The sequence below is a fragment of the Antechinus flavipes genome, chromosome 2, assembly GCF_016432865.1.
Source record: "Antechinus flavipes isolate AdamAnt ecotype Samford, QLD, Australia chromosome 2, AdamAnt_v2, whole genome shotgun sequence".
In the NCBI taxonomy this organism is placed as follows: Eukaryota; Metazoa; Chordata; class Mammalia; order Dasyuromorphia; family Dasyuridae; genus Antechinus; species Antechinus flavipes.
In genome coordinates, this window is record NC_067399.1 from 371,896,863 (window position 1) to 371,916,877 (window position 20,015).

A 20,015-nucleotide genomic window follows, 5' to 3' on the forward strand; every position below is an offset into this window, starting at 1 on the left:
TTTTAAAATTTTTAAAAAATGTAATATATATACCCCCCTCTCTAAGAGGACCAAATAATAATCACTTACCAGTGCATTTACCCTGATAGAAAGAAAAAAACTACTGGATATAAAGTAAGAAAACCTGGATTCAAATCCAAGCTCCTGCTCTTATTAGTTGTATGACTTTGGTCAAGGCACTTTTCCTTTGTGTGTCTCAATTTCCTTACTTATAAAATGAATTAGTTGAATTAAACAATTTTTAATGACTATTGAGAAGATGAAAGGCAATGCTATTCCCTGCTTCCCATTACATATCATTCTTCTCTTGGAAGAAATTTCTCATTCTTCTCTGCTGAGTTTTGACTGATTTTGTCTGGAGACACCTTCTCCAGGAAGCTAGTCAGAATTAATTGTATTTGGTCCCAGAAACTATCTAGTGATTTACCCATCGAAGTTCCTCTTAGGCATAGGCTTATTTTTATAGTAAAATTACCTGTTTTCTCTGAGTGCCTCTTCTGTGAAAGTCTTGCGCCTGGTGCCATGGGAAAGACAGATGCAGCTATGGCATGGCAGAGTAGAAAGAGCTTTGGACTAGGAGTCAGGATACCCATTTTGCTAATCAATTTGGATATAGGATTATATACATTAGAATTATTGCTTATGATGAATGTAACACAGCACATAACCAATATCATTTTAATCAATATCATTTGTAACAGTGATCACAAATACCAAATGCAATCCTATGATTATTTATTTAATAAAATCCTACATCTGCATGGCAAATAGCTTAACATTTGTGAAGTGTATATATTCCAAACAAACATGGACATATAGTAGGCAACCATCTAGTTTTATTTCATATACTGTACAGTAAGTCAATGGATAAACATCTATTACAGACCTCCTATGTGCTAGGAGCAGGAGCAAGTACTGGGGAAACAAGTCTCTGCCTTATAGGAGCTTAGTCCAATAAGGGAGACACCATGCAAAACAACTCTATACAAATAGATTATATCCAGGTTCAAAGAGGAGTATTCAACAGAGGGAAGGCTGGAATTAGGGAGGTTTGGCAAAGGCTTCTTTTAGAAGGTGGGATTTTAGTTGAGACTTGAAGGCATCCTAGGAAGTCAGTAGGCAAACAGAAGGAGGAAGAGCATTCCAGCACTGGGAAACAATTTGGGAAAATTCCCAGAGTTAGAAGATGGAATGTTTTGTGTGAGAAAGTAAAAGGAAACTAGTGTCACCAGATAGCAGAGTATGGGAGGGACTGTAAGGTGTAAGAAGGAAAGGTGAGGGCCAAGTTATGAAGGGCTTTGAATGCCAAAGAGTTTTACATTTGATCCTGGAAGTGACCGGAAGCCACTAGAGTTTACTAAGTGTATTTGTATATGTGTGTGTGTGTGTGTGTGTGTGTGTGTGTGTGTGTGTGTGTGTAATGGAAAGATTTTGTACAAGGAAACAGAAGCAGGCAGAATAATACATTGCTGGAGGTGGAACAGCTCTGGATTTGGGGTCAGAAGACAGGTTCAGATCCTGACTTGTTTCCTCCTAAAATGAAGGAACTGAATTTAGAAACTTCTTCCAGCTGTGACATCACAGTTTTTAAGAGAAACAAACTGAGTGCACTAAGGTGTGCTTCCCTGAGGTAAGTATTGACACTGATCCTTCTCCTTTCTTCAGGGGGAAAAAAAGCTAGATTGAATAGAGAGAAGTTCTCACAAAAGAATTACCCTCCCTCCCCCTCGACTCCTCCACCCATCTGATAATGTAAGCCTTAGAACATTCTATGTTCTAAGATCTTTTTCACAGTGTAATAGAAAGGAACAGCATTTCTGGGCTCTCTCTCCCAGCCCCCAGTGAGTTCTGGGCAGGGCACACTACATGGACTGCAGTTTTCACTCTGCCCATTTCAAGGAAATGTATGGCTCAACTCTGTAAGACTTGTCACTTTGGGCTGATGCAGCAAATCCTGGGTGGTTCCTATTTCATAAGCTGAAGGGAGGGAAATGGATCATCAAAGATTGACTATTAAATTAGAATGAGCATCTCACTCTGTGTATCTTAAAGAAAATGACTTCACCCTCTGACTCTCTTTTCCTATTTGCTTAGTGTGTGTCAGAAAACCTTTCTCCCACAAGTGGAGGGAAAGCTTGCCCTTCACTCCACCCCAGCAATTCAGTGACTATGACTAAATGGAAGCTAAAGTAAGGACACAGCTAGGCAAGCTAAGTCTGGGCCGTGGGTCCCAGACTGCCTAGTCTGATTTTGTGTTTCTGTCCTGAGTACAGGGAAGCAGTTACACTGAGATGGAGACTTCAAGTTTTGGGGGCAATCTTGTGAGTTCAAATGTTTAGGAGCTCCCGGGTCCTTAGTGGTATCAGCTGCACTTCAGGAGGAGTCCTTGACAGCTACTTTAATACTTCTTAGAGATGATGACTAGAGGAGGATAAGCTCAGCCTTTAATCTAATTTGTCAGAAAACAGAACTGGAAAAGTAAGTTTAGACAATACAGAAAGGAGGTAAAGGTAAAATGTCAATTCAGGACCCTCACAAAATACTTAACATTTTAATTATTAATTTCTCCCTGGAATGCAATAGTGGTTATGTTACTACTGTTTGATCTTTATTATTAAGTACTTCTGAATATTTTCTATATAAAGGAAATAAGTTGTTGCCCTTACCTGATATACAATACTCCCCCTTTGGGGGTGAAAGATGGGTGACCTTAGACAAAAGCCAAACATAAGTTTTAAGTGATTTTTAAGTTTTAAGTGATCTTGGATGGGAGTACAAGAAAGAGAGTATGAGTTTCTCTTTTAAAGGCCAAATCTTCCAGAACCAAACCTAGTCCATGTTTATGAGTCTAAAGCTAAGAGAGGTTCTTTAGGCTCTGGACTCAGCCATAGTTATCTATTTAATGTTATAATCAAATTGTAAGATTTAGTGGTAGAAAGACCTCTGTGTTCCACATCTTTTAAAAGTTGGATGATATATAGTCCTTTGGTTGGATATCATTTCTAATTGCATCTAGGAGGAAAGCAATTTTCATCTATGTAGTTTCAAGTCAAATCACCTTTCTCAAGAATATGATTTGTGATTTGTGTGAAGGCACTCTATTGTTTTAATTAGATTACCTCTCTCAATTGTCTTTTCTCTCCAAGCACCATTCTGACCACATCATTCCCTTGGCTCAGAAAACTCTGATAGCATCTGAATAATATGCAAACTCCTTTGGCATTTAAAACCCTTAATTACACATTACTCCTCATTATACATTATTTCCTTTCACACATTGTAGTCCAGTCAGATTAGCTTATTTTTCTTTCCCTGTTTACAACATTCTATTTCCCACCTTTGTGCCTTTGTATAAGTGATTTTCCTCCCCTCATCCCACTTCTCACTTTTCCATGTCTGGAATGCATTCCTTCCTTTCTTTCTTTTCTTCAAAATTTAGCTCAAGTGCTATCTTTCACATTAGACTTTCCCTGATACCTGAAGATATTAAGTTCTACACTGATTTTTTCTTTCTACCCCATCCAACTTAGGAAATTAATTTGGATTTACTTGTATATTACTTGTATGTATACTTGTATATTACTTATATGTATACTCATTAGAGTATATATATACCCTAATGTAAAGTCCTTTAAGGAAGGGTGTGCTTTGTTTTTGTACTGAGTACTAGTAGCTGTTTAATAAATGTTTGCTGATTGCTTACTGTGACCACCCTTTTACTAAAATAAGTTGCAGATAAAATTTTATATGTGAGCATATTTATTTCCTATTCTTGGATCTGCTGAGGTTGAGACAGCCACTGATAACATTCCTGAAATAATTGAGAAACATTTACTATCTCTCTCCATCATATTCATATATCTTTCTTTTCTATTTCTTCATTATTCTCTCCTCTCTTTTTTTTCTCATTTCTACTTTAGGATCTCTGAGGACCACAGAATAGCTCTCATTTATACAGCAGCTTATGATTTATAATTTCCTTACCATAGCCATTTGAGATAGATAGTGTATTATTATTATTGCATTATTATTATTCCCATTTTATAGATAAGGAAACAAGCTCAGAGAGGTTAAAAGTCAAGCATTCTTCCTCCTGCCCCATGGTACTTTTTTTTTGTATGTAACAGAACAAAATGAGATCAAACTCTGGAAAGGTTCTAGGGTCACAGAAGAATTTTGAAAGGCTAGAAGTGAAGTTAGACAGGAGAACAATAACCTAATCCCATGGGAATCTTACACTTACTTTATGTATCTCTTTTCTTCACCTATTCATGTATAAGGGAGTTATGAATTGAGAAACTGGGAAATCCCAGAATTTTAGGAGTCCTTGATAGTTTGCTGGGAGGATGGTCTTTAAATGGGTGTTGCCTAAGAGCAGTTTATAAAGTGGGAGTGAAGCAGGGAAGGACTTGGACTTTCTCACCCTAAGTCAAAATGGGGCCTCTGACAGACAGCCCTTGGTGAACAGAAAATACAACAAGCAGAAACACATATTTTTCTTAGGTGAGTGGGACAGGTGGTATGCTACTGGCTCTTTCTAAAAAAATAACTCCTAGGAATCTGCTTCTGAAGAGGAAAAACTTATTTCATCCATGGTTCAAAGAAAAAGAACTAAAGCCAGGATCTAGAAGCAGACAGAAGTTCCATAACTTCATGCTCAGTGAAGTCATGCTTAAAAACAAGCAGTACATATCTGAGAATTATCAAAGTAGCACAGTAGTAGTCACATAGAACAACAGAGAACAACTCCCAGTTTAGACATTCTTCTACATACACATACAAACAGAGACATATCCAATAGTTAAAGCAGTGTGATATCATCACCAGATGATAATCAGCAGTCTTAAAGCATTGGAGGCATGAATTTCTCCTCCATATATGTATTCTGGCTACACATATTTCCTGCCTATGTCCATTCTCTTCATTGTTGGAATATATATCTAAGAGAAAGTATGCTCTAGGTTTATGAATAGAAATAGTTACTTTTTCTTGCTATCCTATTTTGTTAAATTACTTTGCTCTGGTTTTTTTTCCCCCATCACTAGAAAAGTAAACCTACTGGTAAGAGCTCATGAGCTATGTTTCAGTAGATATAAATCTACAGAGTACTTTAAATCTGGTATATTCTTGTCTGGGGGAATTTATGTATAGTTTGGGGAGGGATTGCTCCAGATATTAAAATAATTTGTTGATTCATTTAAAAAAGATGTTAAATATATATTTTACCATGTTTAACATATATTGGATTTCTTATTATCTAGGGAAAGGGGTGGAGAGAAGGTGGGTGAGGAATTGGAACACAGAGTTTTGCAAGAGTAAATGTTGAAAAATTACCAATGCATATCTTTTGAAAATTAAAAAAAGCTTTAATAAACTGGGAAAACATTTTTACAATTAAGGATTCTGATAAAAGCCTCATTTCTAAACTATATAGAGAATTGACTCAAATTTATAAGAATTCAAGCCATTCTCCAACTGATAAATGGTCAAAGGATATGAACAGTTTTCAGATGAAATTAAACCCATTTCTAATTTTATGAGAAGATGTTCTAAATCACTATTGATCAGAGAAATGCAAGTTAAGATAACTCTGAGACGCGACTACACACCTCTCAGATTGGCCAAGATGAAAGGAAAAAATATATGATGAATGTTGGAGGGGATGTGGGTAAATTGGGACACTAATACATTGTTGGTGGAACCATGAATGGATCCAACCATTCTGGAGAGCGATTTGGAACTATGCTCAAAACGTTATCAAACTGTGCATAACCCACATATATTGTATCTAGGATATACTATGACATATTTATCATGTATAGGACTGCTTGCCATGGCGGGGGAGGGGGGGAGATAAAAGGGAGGGAGGGGAAAAGTCAGAACAGAAGTGAGTGCAAGAGATAATGTTGTAAAAAAAATTACCCTGGCATGGGTTTTGTCAATAAAAAGTTATAATTACTAAAACCAAACAAAACAAAAACAAAAAACAAAGCTGTACATACCCTTTGATCCAGCAGTGTTTCTATTGGGCCTGTATCCCAAAGAGATCTTAAAGTAAGGAAAGGGATCCACATGTGTGAATATGTTTGTGGCAGCCTTTTTTGTGGTGGCAAGAAACTGGAAACTGAGTGGATGCCCATCAATTGGAGAATGGCTGAATACATTGTAGTATATGTTCTATATTATTGTTCTATAAGAAATGATCAGGAGGATGATTTTAGAGAGGCCTGGAGAGACTTACATGAACTGATGCTAAGTGAAATGAGCAGGGCCAAGAGATCATTATACATGGCAATAAGGCTATATGACGATCAATTCTGATGGAAATGGCTCTCTTCAATACTGGCATAATTCAAACCAATTCTACTTGTGCAGTGATGAAGAGAGCCATCTATACCCAGATAGAGAACCATGGGAACAGACTATGGAACACAACATAGCATTCTTATGCTCTCTGTTGTTATTTGCTTGCATTTTGTTTTCTTTCTCAGTTTTTCTTTTTCTTGATCTGATTTCTCTTGTGCAGCAAGATAACTGTATAAATATGTGTGTGTGTGTGTGTGTGTGTGTGTGTGTGTGTGTGTGTGTGTATATATATATATATATATATATATATATATATATATATATATATATATATAATTTAACATGTATTTCAACATATTTAAGATGTATTGGACTACCTGCCAGCTAGGGAAGGGGGTGGGGGAAAGGAGGAGAAAATTTGGAACAAAAGATTTTGCAAGGGTCAATGTTGGAAAAATTACCCATGCATATGCTTTGTAAATAAAAAGCTTTAATAAAAAAGAGTCAATGTTGAAAAATTATACATGCATATGTTTTGAAAATAAAAAGCTTTAAAAATAAAAAATAATAAAAAATTAAAGAAAATTAAAAATCTTTAATCAAAAAATAAAAAGATGTTAAAGAGATTTGATTGTGGTTTGCAATTTGATCTCAATGCATATTCCCCCTTCTGTTTCTTTTTTCATGACAGGTCATCTCCCATCTCTGTGCCTTTGCTTCCATTATCCCATATATCTTAAGTATACTCCTTTCTCACCTCTACCTCAGAGAATCTTTCTTATCCTTCCAGATGCAATTCAAGCACTACCTTCTATATGAAGTTTGTCCTAATACTTCTAATAACTACTACCCTCACTAGCAAACTATTTTGTGTTCATCCTCCTTATATTTTTCTTTATATATATGTACATAGAGGTAAATAGAAAGATACACAGAAAGATGTGTGTGTATGTATATGTGTGTGTGTGTGTATATGTGTATGTATATATATCTTCCCATGAAAATGTAAGCTTAATGCCTAGGCACTTAATAAATAATTGTTGACTGATTGAAGATTGATTCCTTTTTTTTCTCAGTAGTATTTTATTTTTTTAATTACATGTAAAGATAGTTTTCAACATTCATTTCTGTAAGATTTTGAGTGCCAAATATTTTCTCCCTCTCCCTTTATCTCCAAGCAATCTGATGTGTTATACATATACAATAATCTTAAAATATTTCCATATTTGTTATATTGTAAAAGAAAGATTGACTCCTTGATTTAAAAAAAAAATCTGTTTTTACAATAGCATCACTACTTCAGTGACTAATCCTTAAATGATTTTGCTAAATATTTTAAAGTTAGGAAAGGCAGGCTGCATATGTGCATATTTCACACCAGTAATAGAGATGTACTTAAGTATGTTATGATTTCCCACCTTTACCCCCATTTTTGTGGTGAATCTGCTTGCCAAATTAGTTCACATCCAGAGAGCATTTTTTCTTCTTCAAATTCAAAAAAAGCACTATTTGAGAACTCAGTTATCCAGATTTTTGCTGACCAATCAAGTTTAAAAAATGATCTAGCGTCTGAAGTTCTAACGTATACTCATGCAGTTTAAAGTAGGGAGGAATTGTGGAACTTTACGCTAACATTTTATATTCTTTTTTTTTTTTCAGTTTTCTTTCAGCTCTGAAATTTTATTTTCTAAGGACTTTTCTACCTTTAATACTCAATTGATCTGTGACTCTAAGATTCCTTCCATTCCTAATAGTGACTATTCAGTTATTGTTTAGTTCTTTCCATCTCTATGTTTTTATGGTTCTCTAATTCTATAAATAATACAGAACCTGTCCTCAAGGTGAAGACTATATTCAAATAACTGTAGTTGTACAAATTAGAATATAAAAAAGTCAAGAAACAGGAACAGATAAAAGACCGGAGAGAGATATTTTCATCTTGAATTTGGGAGCTCAAATGGAAAAGACTATTTAAAATGAGCATTAATAATAGTTCATATTACTATTACAGGTTTACAAAACATTTTTCTCATTCACTACATTTCTTCCTTAGCAATAGGGGAAAGTAAGGATCAGGGAAGTAAAAATTACTTTCTCAGGGTCATATAGCTAGTTAAGTAACAGATTCAGGATTTAAATCCAGGCTTTTCCTGATAAATTCCAGAAGATAATAATTATAAAAGCACTTAGCAGAGTGCCTGGCACATAGCAGGTGCTATATTGCTTGTTCTCTCCTCTTAGCCCCATTTTCTGTTTATAACACAGGGCCAGGCAGAATGGCCAGCATTTCAGGCAGCAGAGAGGGGAATAAGGAGGTTATTGCAAATTTCTGGAGTACTTAAAGCTTTGCTTTAGAAGCTATATTATATCCTTTTGAGTGTCTTCGATACAATCTTTAGTACAATCTTTAATATAGTACACTTCAAAAGTATACAAAAATATATTTAGTAGCAAATCTTTATCTTTAGAGAGTTTTTATTTTTGTGTAGCCAGTGTCTGCCTTGGCTCCCCCGCATAATCTGTAATCACTCCTCTCCTAGTAACTTCACTTATTTTGCCCTTGGCTAAATCCAGTTACTTAATGCATCTATTTCCCTGCCTAGATCAATCTGTCCTCCCAGGGAGACATGCAGAGATATAGCCTTCATCATAAAATCACATATGTTCTTAGCTGGAAGTGACTTTAGAGGCTTCTATACCTGCATTTGAGCAAAGATCCTTCCCAGAACATGCTCCAGGAATTCCTTTCCTGAATAACCCCAATAAATGATACCCAATATTCATTTGCCATCAGATGCTCTGGTTGTTTTCAATTCCATCAACATCTTCATTATGCTCTGTCCAGGATAAACCCATCACCAGGGAACTTAGCATCACGATGATTCCTTCAGCTCTGTTAGTTAATCTTATTAGTATCCTTGGATGCTTCTGCCTCTCTGATTGGAGGGCTGGAGGGCAGAGCAAAAAAAAAAGTCCTCCCATAGCTTTATAGGAGAATCAAAATCCCAGCCATCTGTTCATTTTCTACCAGGTATTCTACTTGGTTTTGATTTCACCATTGTCTTTATTATGCCCCCTTGCCAGGTCTCCTCTGCTACCTCTCACTTTCCTCTTAGCTTCCTTTTGTTTATTATCTTTTCCCATTAGATACTAAGCTCTTTGCGGACAGGGACTGTCTTTTCTTTTTCTTTGTATTTCCAGCACTTAGCACAATGCCTGACATATAGTAGATACTTAATAAACATTTAACATATTAAATAAATGGTTATTCAATCTCCACCTGAACTTAAGTGACAGAAAGCTACTAGATAAAATAAATCTTTCTATTGCTGGATAGTTCTGATTGCATGGGAAGATTTCCCTTATACAGAACATCAAGATTGATTTAACAAAAATGATGAGGAAATTCAGAAGCTATTAAACAAATAACTCCTCACAAAACAAAAACAAAAACAAACCAACAAAAACCCTGGAATTCCACATGGCTTACCATCAGAATAGTTCATTCATTTCTAAAAAGGCAGCATTTAACTCTATCAAAAGTGAAGTGCAAGAGAAGCACAGAGATGCAGGATTCTTGGATCAATAAGAAGGCAAATAAAATTTAGTTTTATGCTAATAGTAACAATCCAAAGTACTTTTATGATGCCCTAAAAACTATCTGTGAGCCAAAGACCTATTTTGCTTCTTAACTAATTGGTGCCAATGGAGCCACATTGATTAGTGATAAGATCATGTTTCTGGAGAGATGGGTTGAATACTTCTCTAATCTTTTTAATAGAATGTCATCAATCAATGCTGAAGCCATTGACAGGGCACCTCAGGTTGAAATCAACTCTCTGAACTTCCAAATGAAGAAGAGGTTTTGAATGCTATTAGGCTCCTCTCATGTGGCAAAGAAACTGGTGCTAACTCTATTCCAGCTGTCATTTACAAGGCAAGGGGTCCACTGTTCATACAAAAGCTGACTTATTGAAAGGAGAGACAACTCATAACAGTTGTGGAACTAAACAACAGAGATTCAGTAGAGAGGAGTAAATGTAGTAAAACCCAGATGTCATCAGATAACACAAATTTGTATAGCCTCAGTCAGAAAGGTTGTATGGCTTCCTTCAGAGCTGTTCAGTGAATAAGAGATGATGTCAAGGAGTTATAGATAAAGTGGAGGGTAAAAGAAGAAGGTAATGGTATAGATCTCTATTAGGAGATGAAATCCTTTGATAAAATGGTGGAGGGGAAAATTGGTATGGGATGTTTAAGAGAAGAAATAGTCTGGGGAAATTGCTGTGGTAAGCTCAATAGAAAATCAATTGGGGAAGATTAAAATGATTGTTTTCCAGCACTCAGATCCCATTTTAGATAAATTTTAGATGAATTTATAGTACACATAGTCAAACACAGTTGTATGACTTTCAGTATCATTCAGATATAAGCAGGTACAAGACAGGAGTACAAAGATTCAAGAGTAGAAGACAATGTAAATCTAGACTGGTTACCCAAAGAGTCAAGATTGGGAGAGAAGGAAATTGAAGACAGAATAATAGTGATGACCAAGGAGGAATGTACTGAGGAGCAGCAGTATTAGAGGTCTTGGCAAAATTTTAAAAATTAGTTTATATTGAGTGAGTTATAGGGAGAGATACACCTTGATGAAGGAATTTCAAAATTATTTATCACTTGTGGGTGACAAAGAAATCAAAGATGTAGATAAGGAAAATTGAGAAAAATATTTGCAAACATTAATGTTCACAAAAAGAGGAGCAATGACATGTATATGCATGTCCTGGGGTAAGAGTGACAGTTATTTTTAGTATTTAATTTGATTAAGGCAGCTAGTAAAAAAGGTGAATTTTTGAGCCCACCTCTTTATAACCCTTATTTCCTTTGCAGCATTGAAGAGGTGGGAGTACTTATGAGCTGCTTTTCTAAGAGCTAGGTGGAAGAAGTGTACCAACTGTGTGTCCTTCCTGACCAGTGGCAGCTGTGAGCATGTGCCCCTCATCTCTCTTTTCTGTTTGCTTCCTTGATAAAGTAATGGAGTAGCAGCCTTGAAATGGAGGTGCACCGGCAGGTACTCTATGAACAAATATAGGGCAACAGCTGACATCTTCCTTTTCTCACCACCTCAACAGGAGGTTGGAGAGTGGAAGTGAGAGTACCAAAAGCAGCAGAACAGCCTAGGGTAGACATCCAGCAGAGATGCCATGCTTTATGAGGAGCCAGATTGAGTGAGCAACTGAGCAGCAGAATGATTCATCCATCACTGATGCCATGCCCAGCACAAGACTTCCACAAAAGAGAAAAAAGAAATTCCAAGGCTAGGAGTGGGGAGGTACCCCTTTATTATGTATTTTCTACACATGTGCTGCATTACTGTTGTGCTGAATTAGTGCCTACTTTTCTCATTGACTCTGAGTATATTTATGGGACAATGCCCCCCAGACTTTGGGGGAAAAGCTTTCATAACTATGCTTAGTATACATATGCCTTTTATAAAAGTTAGATGGTTGTTGATGGGGAAAATTTGGGAGCTTAGGTTCAACAGTGCTAAAAATTCCACTTCCAGAACCCTGAAGATAGAATTAATTAGCTGATTTCTAGGGATCTGGACCTGACTTAAAGATATGGCTGCAATAATGTAGTCTGGTCATCCATGCCATTGTTTCATGCCTAGTTTACACTCTTCTTCTAATTAGAAAATTAACATTTTAAAATGTAAAAATATCCTTTTTCTCAATGGCAAGGTGTTTGCTTTCTGCTGTTAATAAATAGCTAGCAAAAACATATTATATGGAGAGGAAGTGCAGAATTAAAAGAACATTGGCTTTGGCATCAAAAGGCCTTTGTTCCAGGACTGACTGCCACTTACTACTGCAGTGTGAGACTTTTGTTCAGCAAATCACTTTTATTATGGATCTCCATTTTCCTAACCCTAAAAAAAAAATAATTGCTGCCCTGCCTTCCTTGAAGAAGTTAGCATAGTGATTCAATGAGATTGAAGGAAGAAAGTCTTATAAGCTATGAGTGTTTAGGAGCATGATCTTTTTCTTATTTCTGATTCTTTTACATAATATTTACTCTTTATTTTTTGTTGGTTCCTCATCCTGCTCCTAGTCCATCTCTTAACCCTTTCCCATTTAGTATCTCTTTTAGCAAGCTCATTCACTCAAATGATTTCTATTCCCACCAAATGAATTAGCGCCAGATTTCTAGCCTTGACTTCTTTCCTAAGTAAATTTCATATTTCTAATAGCTTGCTGCATATCTCTACCTGAATGCCTTACCATTACCTCTAACTTAATGTGACTAAAACAGTTCATCATCCCCAAATCTGTTCTTATTTCTGACTGTGATTTCTGGCAATGGTATCACTATTTACTATCATCCATGTTTGAAAAATTGCCATTTTATTCCTCCCTCCACTCAGCAAGTCAATAAACATTTATGAAGTGCTATATGTGTGTGTGTGTGTGTGTGTGTGTGTGTGTGTGTGTGTGTGTGTGTATACATACATACTAGGCACTGTGCTAAACAGGGAGGATATAAAGAAAGGTAATAGACAGTCCTACTCTAATGGAGCTTGGAGTCTAATAAGGGAGACAAAGTATAAACAATTGTGTACAAACAAGTCTTATAGAGGATAAGTTGAGGATTGCCTACTAGAGAAGTTACTAGAAGTAAGTATTTTCAGGAAAGGCTTCCTGTAAATGGTAGGATTTTAGTAGGGATCTGAAGGAAGGTAAGAAAGCCAGGAGGCAGATAAGGAAGAAGACATTTTGGGCATGGGGGAGAGCCAGAGAAAAAGGCCAGAGTTGAGAGATTAATATCTTATTTCAGAAACAGCAAGGAGGCCAGTGTTACTCCTTCAACAGAAATATGGTAAGTGAGAGGAGAGGAGGGAATAAAGTGTAAAAAGATGGGAAATGTTGAGAAAAAGACAGACTATGGAGGACTTTATGAAGGACAGATCTTTATGTCCATTCAGTTACCATGTCCTATCAATTCTATCCCTTAAATATCTCTTCATATCTATACCCTTCTCTTTTATTTCCACCCTCATAAAGTTCTTCCCTACCATTTACTGAACTACTAAAAGAGCCTCATAATGGGTCTTCCCATTGTCACTTTCCTTGCCATCCTTCACAATTGTCAGGATAATTTTCCGTGTCTGTAAATCTGTTAATTGTTTCTCTTTTTGAAAAAAGAATACTATTTGCCTGGCATTTAAGATCCGTCAGTCTGGAGCCATCCTCCCTTTCCAGCTTTATCTTCTTTTACTTCTTTCTGCTCAAGGTATGCTCCAAACAAACGAGAAGACTTTCTGCCATCTCATTCTCTGCCCCCCACCCCTATACAAAGACTTGTAATTTCTTGGAATCATGTTATTTGTGCCTAAAATGTTCTGCCTACCTTTGCTTTAAAGACCAACTTAAATCCCTTATGTCCCTGTTGTTTACTCCTCAGACCCCACATGGCATTCAGTCTTCTATTTTTCTATTGTGCCTATTGTGCAATATTGCTTGTTGCTTATATTTTTATCTCATTCCTCCAGTAGATTGGAAATTTCATGAGGACAAGTGTTGGAGTTCTTGTTCTTCTTTAAAATAATATAAGAATGGTTCTCTCTGGGGGAGAGCAAGTTTCTCAGGGAGGTTTTCTGGAGGCAGCCTTAGTATCAGTTGAAAGTAATAATCACCCAAAATGCAGCCAGGTGCTAAAAAGTTCAGATCTTTTATTGTCTCCAGTATAGCCCGGTTAGCTTTTCTTAGAGGCCTCTCTCTCTCCTTGGTTCTAAGAGCTCTTGCAGCTCTGTCCTTTGCTTCTGCCTCTGCCTCCAGCCAGCACCAAAGTAAAAGTTGTAATGAATCTGTCTTGCCTCTGAGAGAGGGCTTCTGGCTCTCAATCTCCCAGTGTGCTCCTCTCCAATCTAATTCAGCTGAACTCTCTCTAACCTGAAGTAACTAACTAACCCGAAGCTAAGAGCCTCTTTATATATGATTTCCCAAAGGTTGACTCCTCCTCCTGGAGGCACACCTAAGGGAGGTGTGAATTCACAAAGTTACAAAGTTTGCCTTGTGAATCTCCCATACTTGTGAACTCCAATGAGTACTGGTGTGAACACAAGCATTGTATCAACTAGTTCTACTTGTACCTTGTTTCAGGTTCTGGCCCAAAACATCTCCTTGTAAGATCAGATCAAGGATACTGAACCATGCTAAATTAGATAATTATTGTCTCTATCAACTCTAATGACTTAACAATTTGTAAGGATTCCAACAGACAAGAAACTAAACTTCATCTAATTTTTTGTCACTACTCCTCAGCACACCTGCACATAGTAGGTACTTAATAAAGTCTGCTGAAGCTAACTGCTTATGCTCCCTGTTGCCATTTCAATCCCAGATGAGGTTGAACAGAATATTTGGGAAATACTTCTCAGCAGGCTCCATGTGGCCTAAAAGAGGCCAGCCAGGCAGGTGCCTTGCTAAGAGGCTGGTCTTATCTTGATCTGACCACTGTCTTCTATTTCTTAAATTCCTTTAATCTTCCCAGAGTGCAAGTGAGTAGATTTTCCCAAAGCCATTAGAGCAGCACCTTTGCTATTAGCTTTCACAATCATAGTCCCCTTCCAGGCTTTCACTTCTTTAGTAAGTAAAGACCCTGAATTGTAGCCAAAATCAAGTTAGCCCTGGGCCCAGAGTTGGAATAGAATTTGAAATGCTGTTTTGTCCAGAGGGAATGAGTATTGGTGTTTATAGATCATTTGATGACAATGGGAACCTGCTTGCTTATCATGAATCTCCCACACTACTTTTGATAGCTTCCGCTTTTATATAGAATTTTTCACCTTGGTTTAAGAAGGTTTATGATTTTTCCTACAAGAGAAGACTTTGTGTCAGGTGTATGGAAATTAATGCAATAAAACAAATCCTTTGCCATTGTTTCCCCCAGGAGCCATTTATAAGGGTTTTAATTAGTTGCGATTGACTCACTTTTTCTACAACTAAAAAGAAGGGTTAAGTGCCAATTTCATCTATCTTGTTATTCTCTGGGGGTCATTTGACACTAGCAATAATATGTAAAATATACTAAATTTATAGTAATGAGACTTGGGTTCAAATCTACTATTTACTAGCAGTATTACTTTAGCAAGTCTTTTTTCCTCTCTGGGCCTCCCCCCTTTTTAAGAAGAGTTGAACAAGGTGCAATTCAACAAAATCTATATTTCTTTAAGTATTTATTATAGAGAGTACAGCACAGCGATCAGTCTAGGTGGAAAACAAAAGCAAAAATGTAATAGTAGATCAGTTTGATGGGCATATAGGGTGTGTGAAGAGAAAAAGTGGAAGATAAAATGGGAGAAGTGAATTTCTGTCTGCTGATACAATCACAGATTTAGAGATGATAGGCATCTCACAGTCCATTTAATCTAACTTTTGCAATTGAGACCCAGAATTAAGTGACTGGGCCAAAATCACACATGTAGTATGCATTAACCTAGATTTGAAACTGAAGTCCTCTGACATCAGAGCCAGCATTTGCCATCTGCAGAATGAAGAATTTTGTTTTGGGGAAAATGTGTACCCCGAAGGATTTTGAATAGGGAAGTGATAAAATTAGAACTTACTTTTTTCATTTGTTTTCAGAAATAATAAAGTGTATGGAGACCTTCCCTCATAGCAACACTTTGAGAAAAGCAGTACCACATAAATATTATTATCTTCATTGTATTCAAGGGTTCTGAGAGGTAACAGAATTTGCCCAAGGTCACCAGGCTATTGGGCATCAGAGTTAGGATTTAAACTCAGGTCTTCTGACAGAGCTTACTTTAAGAGGATCAGTCTGACAGAATGTGAAGCATAGACAGAAGAGAGAGACAGGAAATGGAAATGCTCCTTAGGAAGCTATTATAGGACAGCTGATCAAGTACCTGAGCGTGGGCAGTAAGTAGCTGGAAGAATGGAGAAAAGGGGAAAGATTCAAGAAATATTGTAAAGGAGAATGAAGTGACTATTTGAATTCAGATTGGAAAAAAAGAAAGAAGAGTCAGTCATAACTCACATTTCAAGCCTGTTTGACTAAAATAGTGGTATCATCAATAGAAATAGGCAAATGAAAAAGAGGTATTTTAATAGCTTTTTATTTTTCCAAATACATGTAAAAATGGTTTTCAATATTTACCTTTGCAAAATCTTGTGTTCCAAATTTTTTTCCTTCCCTCCCATAGACAGCAAGCAATCCAATATAATAAGTTAAATATATATAATTTTTCTAAACATATTTCCATATGTCGTGCTGCATAAGAAAAATCAGATCAAAAGGTGAAAGAAAAAAAGTAAGAAAAAAACCAAGCAGACAAACAACAAAAACAACAAAATGAAAATACTATGCTTTGATCCACCTTAATTTTCCATTGTTCTCTCTCTGGATGCAGATGGCTCTTTCCATACCAAGTCTATTGAAATTGCCTTGAATCACTTCATTGTTGAAAAAAGCCAAGTCCATCACAGTTGATCATCACATACTCTTGTTGCTGTTGTGTACAATGTTCTCTTGGTTCTACTCAGCATCAGTTCATGCAAATCTTTCCAGACTTTTCTGAAATCAACCTGCTCCTCATTTCTTATATTCATATACCATAACATATTTATCCATTCTCACATTGATGTGCATTCACTCAATTTCTAGTTCCTCACCACTATAAAAAGAGCTGCTACAAACATTTTTGCACATGTGGATCCTGTCCCCCTTTTTATGATCTCTTTGGGATACAGACATAGTAGAGACACTGCTGGATCAAAAAGTACGATTCCAAATTGCTCTCCAGAATGGTTGGATCAATTCACAACTCCACCAACAATGCATTAGTGTTTCAGTTTTCCAATATCCCCTCCAACATTGATCATTATCTTTTCCTGTCATTTTAGCCAGAGAAGTGTGAAATGGTACTTCAGAGTTGTCTTAAATTGAATTTCTTTAAACAATAGTGATTTAGACCATTTTTTCATGTGACTAGAAATGACTTTAATTTCATCATCTAAAAATTGTTCATAAAAAGGAGTTATTATTTTTGGGGGGAAGATAAAGAGTGTAGTTAAGTATGTGTCAAGTGTGCTGGCAAGATATACAAGTTTAGCAGCAACTGGAAATTCAGGTCAGGAATTTAGAAGAGAGTTTGAGACTTGGGAATATTAGCTAATTCACAATTTACATAAACTCTCATGGGTTCAGTTATCTTTGTACAAATATGGTTTCTAGATTTATACTGTTATCAAGCACTAGTCTCTCTACTGAACTAGTAGTTTTATCACCAGCTGCCTTTTGTACATCTTGAGATCGATGTCACATAGGCAGCTCAAACTCAACAGATCCATGATGGAATTTGCTATTTAATTTCCTAAATCCTGCCCTCTTCTGAACTTTTCTATTATTGTCAAGGACCCTTAACATTCTCTCAGTCATCCATGTTTGCAACTTTGATGTAATCCTCAATTCAGCTCTCATTCATTCCATATATCCAGTCTTCTGACAGATTTTGTTCTTTCTTCCTTCATAATATGTTGCCTGCTTTCCCATAATATCCTGCCTAATCTCATCCACTTCTCATCTGGATTACTGTTTAAATGGCTGATAAAAGTTTCTCCCTACTTTTACCCATCTTTAAATTATTTAGCTGCCAAGGTGATTTCCTTAACATATAGGTCAAAACTCCAGGGGCTCTCTATTATTCCTAGAATCAAATATAATATTTGCATGGCATTTAAAGTCCTTCCTAATTTCCCAGTTTTCTTATACTTTACTCTCATTCACATTCTATGAATGCAGATATTTTTTGTTTCCCCTTTCTAGTCTTGGTACTTTTGTGTTGGCTGACTTCTCTACTAAGAAAGAAACATTCTTCTCCCTCATCTCTTAGTCTTCTTGGCTTCCCTTGTGTCAGCTTAAATCTCATATTCTGTAGGAAGTCTTCCATTCTGAGATTACTTCTCATAAATTCTCTATATATCTTATATGTACTTAGTTATCCATATTTTATTCCTTCCATTAAATTTTGAACTACTTAGTTTTTTTTTTTAAGATTAAACTCAGAGACATTTTATTAAGACCTGATGATTCTACAGTCTTTTCTATGAGATCAGAGTAGAATAGAATAAAATACAAACTTTTCTGTTTGGCACTTAAACCTCTATACTCTGGCTTCAGCCTTTTTTCATGCATATTTTGCTTTCCTTTTTATGCACTCTTATATCTCATCCTCAACTGGTCTATTTACTGTTGCCAATACAGGACATTATATTTCCTCCTTTGATACCATACCCTCATGGCAGGAATGTTCATCCTTTTTCTCTTTGCTTCTTGGAATCTCTTACTCTCTTGTCAGCTCACATGGAATACCTCATACAAGTTTTTTTCCTCATCTCCTCAGTTGATAGTATCCATCCTAATTTCTTTGTATATATTTCATAGTAGAATGTAAGCTCAAAGGTAGGGATTTGTTTTTGGCTCAATGTGTCCCTGTTGCTGTGAATTGCACATGAAGCAGTTAATAAATTCTTGAAATGAGTTATATTTATAAAAAAAAAAAAGGCCCAGGCTGTGCAACCAATGCTAGACCACAACAGGGCTGGAAAAATGGGGAGGAGGGAAAGGATAGGGATAAGGGTAACAAGGAATAGATGAACAGTTCTAAAGCATTGGTGGCTGGTAACCTATTAAGGTAGGTTAAGCAAAACAGGGCACTGAGAACAAGAAAATGAGTTTTCAGCTTTTTACCCTAATTCATGAAGCTCTGGTCACTCACCTTTGCAAGGAGTATAAAAATGATTAAGATGTGAATAAACAACTGAAAAAAGGGGAGGGGCTACAACAATGATGTCCGTCGGTTTCAAGATTTTGGGGATTGGGCAAATGTTGGCAGGTACTATGACCTTGGAAAACAGTGATATCATTGCCAATGTAGCATTTAAAATGTACCTTGGCATCACCAACAGTAGCATAGCCAGTGACGAATTCTCCTTGATCTTGGAAAATAATCCCTTAGTTGAATTTGTGGGGCTTCTAGATAACAATTCATCCCTCATTTATTCTAATCTTTTGTGTAGGATGAAGGGAATCCTGAAGATGGTCCAGATGGCAGTGGGTGTGAAATTTTTTCAGAACATGCTGAAAGGAGATGGGGTGACAGAAATCAGGATGAGGTTAATCATGTAATTTGAGGACAAACTTCCAACTAGAGAAGAATAACCATTTTGGAGGCATTGGAGATGACCAGCTAATTCTCAACTTTTCCCTGGGGCTGTAAAATTAAAGTGCCCCCCACTTTAAACAACTCAGTGACTCTTAAGACTTCTAATCTTGTTTCTATTTTCTATGCTAATAAAAGACTTGTATGATATATTAAAAAAAATTAACAAACCAATCCAGACCAGTTTTTACTTTTTTGGGGGTACTTCTACTATTATTACTACAGTGCTAGGTACATAAGTACTTAAATGTGACTTGATTGAACAAATTAACTCCACAGGTTCATCTTTCCTTATTGTATGTGTACATAAGTTCATATCCATATAGTTTATTTTGGGGCTTTATTTGGGAGCATATTTGATATGGGTACTAATTTTGCCCCAAGGTTGAAAGGACAACATAAACATCTTCTAACTTAAAAGCCTTTAGGAGTCAGAAATGGTGGTACATGCCTATAATCTGTA

General features: G+C 36.4%; 1 long non-coding RNA gene across 1 annotated transcript; it reads left to right on the forward strand.

The window, feature by feature from the left end:
- The first annotated feature begins 1,470 nt into the window (after nucleotides 1-1,470).
- On the forward strand, nucleotides 1,471-19,636 carry LOC127546397 (uncharacterized). The gene is made up of 2 exons (XR_007950029.1): nucleotides 1,471-1,630; nucleotides 19,410-19,636. It is a non-coding gene; the product is annotated as an uncharacterized LOC127546397 (long non-coding RNA).
- The last annotated feature ends 379 nt before the right edge of the window (nucleotides 19,637-20,015 follow it).